This window comes from Moschus berezovskii, chromosome 3, assembly GCF_049115385.1.
Source record: "Moschus berezovskii isolate FMDL1 chromosome 3, NW_MosBer_1.0, whole genome shotgun sequence".
In the NCBI taxonomy this organism is placed as follows: domain Eukaryota; kingdom Metazoa; phylum Chordata; class Mammalia; order Artiodactyla; family Moschidae; genus Moschus; species Moschus berezovskii.
This window is the reverse complement of record NC_142462.1, coordinates 20,537,069-20,544,852: the sequence shown is the minus strand read 5'-3', so window position 1 is coordinate 20,544,852 and position 7,784 is coordinate 20,537,069.

Genomic DNA, 7,784 nt, shown 5'->3' with positions numbered 1-7,784 from the left:
GACTGACCTTTTTCAGTCCTGTGGCCACTGCTGAGTTTTCCAAAGTTGCTGGCATATTGAGTGCAACACTTTCACAGCATCATCTTTCAAGATTTGAAATAGCTCAACTGGAATTACATCACCACCACTAGCTTTGTTCGTAGTGATGCTTTCTAAGGCCCACTTGACTTCACATTCCAAGATGTCGGGCTCTAGGTCAGTGATCACATTATCGTGACTATCTTGGTCATGAAGATCTTTTTTGTACAGTTCTGTGTATTCTTGCCACCTCTTCTTAATATCTTCTGCTTCTGTTAGGTGCATACCATTTCTGTCCTTTATCGAGCCCATCTTTGCATGAAATGTTCCCTTGGAATCTCTAATTTTCTTGAAGAGATCTCTTGTTTTTCCTTTTCTGTTGTTTTCCCTCTATTTCTTTGCATTGATCACTGATGAAGAAGCTTTCTTATCTCTCCTTGCTATTCTTTGGAACTCTGCATTCAGATGCTTATATCTTTCCTTTTCTCCTTTGCTTTTCCCTTCTCTTCTTTTCACAGCTATTTGGAAGGCCTCCTCAGACAGCCATTTTGCTTTTTTGCATTTCTTTTCCATGGGGATGGTCTTGGTCCCTGTCTCCTGTACAATGTCACGAACTTCTGTCCAGAGTTCATCAGGCACTCTATCTATAAGATTTAGTCCCTTAAATCTATTCCTCACTTCCACTGTATAATCATAAGGGATTTGATTTAGGTCATATCTGAATGGTCTAGTGGTTTTCCCTACTTCCTTCAATTTCAGTCTGAATTTGGCAATAAGGAGTTCATGATCTGAGCCACAGTCAGCTCCTGGTCTTGTTTTTGCTAACTGTATACAGCTTCTCCATCTTTGGTTGCAAAGAATATAATCAGTCTGATTTCGGTGTTGACCATCTGGTGATGTCCATGTGTAGAGTCTTCTCTTGCGTTGTTGGAAGAGGGTGTTTGCTATGACCAGTGCGTTCTCTTGACAAAACTCTATTAGCCTTTGCCCTGCTTCATTCCGTGCTCCAAGGCCAAATTTGCCTGTTACTCCAGGTGTTTCTTGACTTCCTACTTTTGCATTCCAGTCCCCTATAATGAAAAAAACATCTTTTTTGGGTGTTAGTTCTAAAAGGTCTTGTAGGTCTTCATAGAACCGTTCAACTTCGGCTTCTTCAGCGTTACTGGTTGGGGCATAGGCCTGGATTCCTGTAATATTGAATGGTTTGCCTTGGAAACGAACAGAAATCATTCTGTCGTTTTTAAGATTGCATCCAAGTACTGCATTTCGGACTCTTGTTGACCATGATGGCTACTCCATTTCTTCTAAGGGATTCCTGCCCACAGTAGTAGATATAATGGTCGTCTGAGTTAAATTCACCCATTCCAGTCCATTTTAGTTCACTGATTCCTAGAATGTCGACGTTCACTCTTGCCATCTCCTGTTTGACCACTTCCAATTTGCCTTGATTCATGGACCTAACATTCCAGGTTCCTATGCAATATTGCTCTTTACAGCACCGGACCTTGCTTCTATCACTGGTCACATCCACAACTGGATATTGGTTTTGCTTTTGCTCCATCCCTTTATTCCTTCTATAGTTATTTCTCCACTGATTTCCAGTAGCATACTGGGCACCTACCGACCTGGGGAATTCCTCATTCAGTATCCTATTATTTTGCCCTTTGATACTGTTCATGGGGTTCTCAAGGCAAGTATACTGAAGTGGTTTGCCATTCCCTTCTCCAGTGGACCACATTCGGCTGTGGTCCATGTGATCAGATCGGCTAGTTTCCTGTGATTATGATTTTAGTACCTAAAGTTAATTATTTTTTTAATTCAGTGAATTTCAAAGTTTTCCTAGCTGCAAAAATTTTTTTAATTATTACTTTATGTTTTAGAACAGTTTGTTTACAGAAGTTTACAGAGTAGAGTCCCTTATACACCCTCCCCTCTCCCCACACTTGTGTGTGTTAACTGCTCATTCATATCCAACTCTTTATGACCCCATGGATTGTAGCCCAACAGGCTCCTCTGTCCATGGCATTCTCCAGGCAAGACTACTGGATTGGGTTGCCATTTCCTTCTCCAGGGGATCTTCCCAACCCAAGGATGGAACCTGCGTCTCCCGCAATGCAGGCAGATTCTTTACCACGTGAGCCACCAGGGAAGACCCACACACACACTTAGTATTCCCTTTTATTAACATCTTGCATTAATGTGGGACACTGTACAGTGGAGTCAATATTGATGCACTGTCATTAACTGAAGTCACAGCTCACGTTAGGGTTCAGTCTTTGGGTTGTACCTTCCCTGGGTTTGGATTCTGCCCTCTCAGGACCCAGACGTTGGTGATCCTGTGGATGTGCTCCTCACCATACCCTCTGCCTCCCCAACATCTACCATTGATCATATGTGTGTGCTATGTCATTTTTCTTCTGAAAGAAAAACACTTTTGGTACTCATGTCTATACCAAACATAAGAAAATGAAAGGCCAGAAAAAGCTTCCTGTTTCCAGAAAGCAGATGAGAGGGGTAACACGGAGCTTCACGTGCACTGGTCACCTGTACAGTCCAGTGAGTTTGAGATGCGCAGTAGAGAACACCTCTGTCCTGCGCCTTTGTCCTTTATGCCTCCAGCCAGGTAGGGAAACCCAGCATGTTCCCAAGGCACCCGGTTCTGGCCCCTCTTGCAGCCCTCTTTCAGCCACTGCTTCCTTCCCTCCCTGCCAAAAACAGCACCAGCATCAGGTCCCGTCTCTCGGTGCAGCCCTACATCCGTGCTCTCCTCTAGGAGACTGTCTCGGGTTCCTTTGAAATGAAAGAAATGCCCAGTTAAATTTGAATTTAGTATATTCATTGGATTAATCACCTAATGTGTCCATTGGGACTGACAAAAGCTACTACACGCAATTTTTTCTTTGAAATTCAATGTGACTGTCTGGTCTGTTTTTGTTCTTGTGTTACATGTTTTGTTTCCTTTTGTTATCAAATCTGCCAGCGCTGCCTCTAAGATTCCTTCCTGCCCGCTCACGTCTCCTCCCAGAGACCGTGATTCTTCTTTTGCTGGGACCTACCTGCTCAGTGTTCCCTCCCAAGTGAACCCACTATCTTGAGTCAGGTCCTAGTTGAAAAACAAAGTGTCCTGTCACATTTTTCTGACATGACAGTAGTAGTAGACCTCTACTAATTTTCACTCCTTTCTGTCTTTTCCCTGTCACCAAGGCATACATTAGGAGGATCCCGAAACAGAAATAAATTTGTAAAGGACTGTTCTTCCTAGGAATCCTTCCTTGGCACCACCATCTTCCCAGGAACAACCTCGTATTTTTAGGCTGCACTTTAAAGTCTTTTTTCCCCAACTTTATTTGGCACATTTATGTGTTGCTACTCACTCCACTCTTTATTTGATCCAATTTTGAAGTATCCCCTTTCAGTTCTTTATTAGGGACAGGATAGTATGAGGTTACAAGCTTGCTCTTTTATATATCAGGATTATTTTTGTGATGAAAACATTTTTAAAGATAAAGATATAAAATATAAAATATTTATCCAACTCTAAACTTAAGGAAGCCATGGCAACTGGATCTCTGAGCACTTTGACTGTAAAAGGGATAGACGTGTAGGCCTCACAAAGTCCTGGTGATTTGTTTTTATGTCACAGAGGTGGACAAGTGAAGGGACTCATTTTATATTTATTTCCCTCAGAGGTTGCTAAGCTTTCCAGCGGCTCTTCTGGCCTGCCCACTCTCTAAATTCCCCCGTCAATAAAGGATTTCAGACCTTTTCAGGTAAAAGCACATTCTGGTCTCTTCCATTATAGACTTGCTCTAAAACTAGGAGGAAAAAGTCAAAAGAGTTGGAGGTCATTTTCAGAAGTAATTTAAGACCTATAACCTAGCGTCTGAGTTTAAAAACTGAGAGGGTTGGGAATCAGGGTGGACCATGAAGAACTGTGCAAGTGAATATCGCAACACAAAATCCTCCATGTAGGAGCCTTATCATCCGTCTGTCCAATTCCTCAACAAAACTGGTTCTCACCTGCCCAGGAAATCAGCCTGTTTATCATGAACTTTTTGTATAATACGCCAGGTGTAGTGTCAGATAACTCATCCACTGTATTTACTACACTTGACTATTTTCCAAAATCAATCACACCCTCAAAGGCAAAAGATAATGCCCCCGAGAAGTTCTCAAAAGAATTTGCCAAAATATGTTAATGTTTTTCATATCTTCTTAGTTATCCCTACTATCTGCACTAAGTGACTGGATACAATTAGGTTTCAGTCCATTAAACTTGTAAAAATAACCAACTTGGGGAGAGAGAGGTGGTTTGGTGACCAGTGCAGTGAGGTGCATTATCACTTGCGGTGAGAGGATTTTTCATTTCTAAGTTAATTTATTCACAGCATCTCTCTCAGTCCTGCTTCTGTAGTCATTATGCCCTTTCAATAAGAAGTTTTATCATTCTAAAAAGATAATGAACAGACCTCTACCATTTCTGTGGCGAAAGCACTTAAGGGGCAGATTTGTGAGGAAAGCTAAGTCAGATGGAAAGATCACAAGGCAGTAAATAAACGGCCACATACAGACATCACGGATACACAACCATTGACTACAAAACGTGGTTTTGTGTGTGTTCCTTGATAGCTCAGTTGGTAAAGAATTTGCCTACAATGCAGGAGACCCCGGTTCAATTCCTGGTTCGGGAAGATCTGCTGGAGAAGGGATAAGCTACTCCCTCCAGTATTCTTGGGCTTCCCTTGCGGCTCAGCTGGCAAAGAATCCACTTGTAATGCAGGAGACGTGGGTTCGATCCCTGGGTTGGGAAGATCCCCTGGAGAAGGGAAAGGCCACCCAATCCAGTATTCTGACCTGGAGAATTCCATGGAGCGGATAGTCCACAGGGTAGCAAAGAGTCGGACACGACTGAGGGACTTTCACGTCACTTCACTGTGTGTGTGTGTGTGTGTATATAGAAGTGCCTTTTGAGATTTTAACCTAGAAGATAATGATCTGACACTTTTCTCTACTATGGATTTAGGTTCAATTGAGGTAGTTTGCTTTTGCCTCTATAGTTGATGCCACTTAATTTTTTATGTAGTGCTATTTTCTTCATAAAAAATATTTTTCCATAAATGTCCAGAATAATTTAAAAATAGAGATTTCAAATTTGTAAAATTGAGGATTATGAATGTGAATGAAAGTCAACTGACTTTTAAAAGTTCTACTACACAAGAGCAAGAAAGTTATTTCACAAACCTGAAAATGGCAGGACGGAATGTGAGAGCTGGGGTTCTGGGATGGATTTTTAATTTAAAGGCATCGGTTATGCACAGCTTGCCTATTTGTGTGTCCTCAGCGCAGCTGAAGCTCAGTGAATTTGGAATAGATTTGCCCCAAACCATGGAATCATACAGTGTTACAACTAGCCTACTTGCTAAAGCAATACAGCCCAAATACCTCTGGCGGCAAACGAGGAAGTAGAAAACCAATGTGTGTGCATTGTCCAAAGTCACAACTCAGGGCAGATGGTTTGAGGCTTGTTGCCAGACTCCTGAACTAAGGGTTTTTAGCCTTTGGTGGACAGGGAAGCCTGGCATGTGGCAGCCCATGGGGTCACAGAGTCAGACATGACGGAGCGACTGAACAGAACTGAATGGTGTGGTACTACTGGGCTCTGGTCCACATGGACATCTGACCGACTTTCTTCTTGTTTGGCTTCCGGGACTATAGATGCTGGAAAAGCTACAAACTGCACTACCCAGACTTTCAGCCGGGGTTCTACATGTGACCTGGTGAAAAGAAGAAATTCATAGCTGCGACTATTAATGTTACTGATGCTTGAGCACAATTTAGTCAAACTTAAGTATCTACTATGGTTAATTGAGGAATCCAAAGCTGTTGCTAAGTAGGCTGTATCTCATTATCAGGGTTCTGTATAACCTGTAATTTATGGACTGCGGCTGCAGTAAAGTGTGGGAGCTCATCACAGTACTTTGGGGAAGCTAAGGGGAACAGGGAAGTGTTTAAGTTCAGGGAACCTAAACTCTGTGGTGTCCCTGTGCTGATGGGATCCACACTCACTTCAATTTCATTTCCTGTAACCAGAATATACCTGGTGCATCTGACTGGGGACATCAAAGGCTGCGTGCAGAGCTTCTGTGATGCTGTAGCTCTGAATGCTCTCTTCTGGATCCTTTCTTAAAGCTAAAGAAACCATTGTGCTGTGCTGTGTACTAAAGCACTTCAATCATATCCAACTCTTTGTGGCCCGATCCCATGGGCCACAGCCCACCAGGTTCCTCAGTTCATGTGATTCTCCATGCAAGAACACTGGAGTGGGTTGCTGTTTCCCCCCCCGCCCAGGGGCTCTTCCTGACCCAGGGAGCGAACCCGAGTCCCTTACACCTCCTGTATCGGCAGGCTGCTGCTTTACCACTAGCACCAGCTGGGAAGCCCAGTCATTGTAAGGGTAAGCCTACTGTGCCTTGACAGTCTGGGTAACAATCCAAACGGGAAACTCACTCTGGGGAGCAGGCATTAAGGTTCTGGCCGCGTGCGACCTGGAGGCAGAAGGCAGCCCCTGACGCCTCACGCTACTACTGCTCCTTTAGGTAAAGGTGGGCTGAGTCCACTGCTCGGAGGACTGACCCTGATTACGGAGAGGAAACTGGGTTGCTGCTCTACATGGAACAGAGAGGATTATTTGGATTCCAGGAATTCCTCTACCCACCCACCCCCAAAAGCAAGTCCACTGAAGATTCTGACCCTTCAGGAATGAAGGTTTAGAACATCCCGCCAGGCATGAAACCATGACCTCCTGAAGTTATGGCTGAGAGGCCATGAAACATGAGATGGGAGTGGAAGAAGGACGTTATATCCTGTGACTAATTGCAGAAACAGTGACGCAAACGGCTCTAAGTTATTTCCTCTTTGCTTGTTGTATGAGTGGGTGTATGCCTGTGTATTTGTAAATACAAATTTATTTTTCTTTCACATCCTTCCACTTATTTTATACAAGTTTACAATTTAGGTGATCAAATATTCAGACAGAACTGGGACTGAAATTCCGGAATAATTAATACAGCCCAGAGATAAATCGTGTGACTAACAATGAAGCTAGATTCATTTATTTTCAGAAAAGGGTGAGAATATATTTGAACAAAGCATAGTTGCATTTCTGGGTGAAAACGTATGAGTTGTTGTCATTGTTTGAAGAAAGATAGGCATAGAAAGGATATGGATGTGTGCTGAGTAGTCTAAGGAATGGAGCTTGTCAGTTATTAGGTAATTAATTGTCCCTTAGGCTTTAAACCCACTCTGTTTTGTGGTGTTGGGTTTGGAACTCTACAGATCCTTTGCTTTGCCAGAAGGCTTTGCTAGTCTCTGCCACTAGGGGGCGCCAGAGGAAAACTACTAGACGCGGGGAAGACGAGGCCTACTCTCTCACCTGTTCCTGATGGCATATTCTCCATTTCTACCAATGTCGCCTCATTCACTTTAAAAGTGGCAACTCATTCTCTGACATTTGCAAACTAGCCTCATCAGCCCATCCCAGAGACACAAGCACCAGCTGGCCACTGCCCTCTCCTCAAAGGTCTGGGCTTCAGCTTCTAAAGCCTAATCATTGCAACCTCTCCACTTTTCCTCCCAGCCTTAGAACTGAGAGCTGCTTTCTGGAATCTCTCTGATATCTTAGTGTTCTCTTTTTGCTTTCTCAGTTTTCAGTAACTACTTAACAATTGTTTATATTAAATTAGCCCGGTAGAAGTGCCTGGTATGGT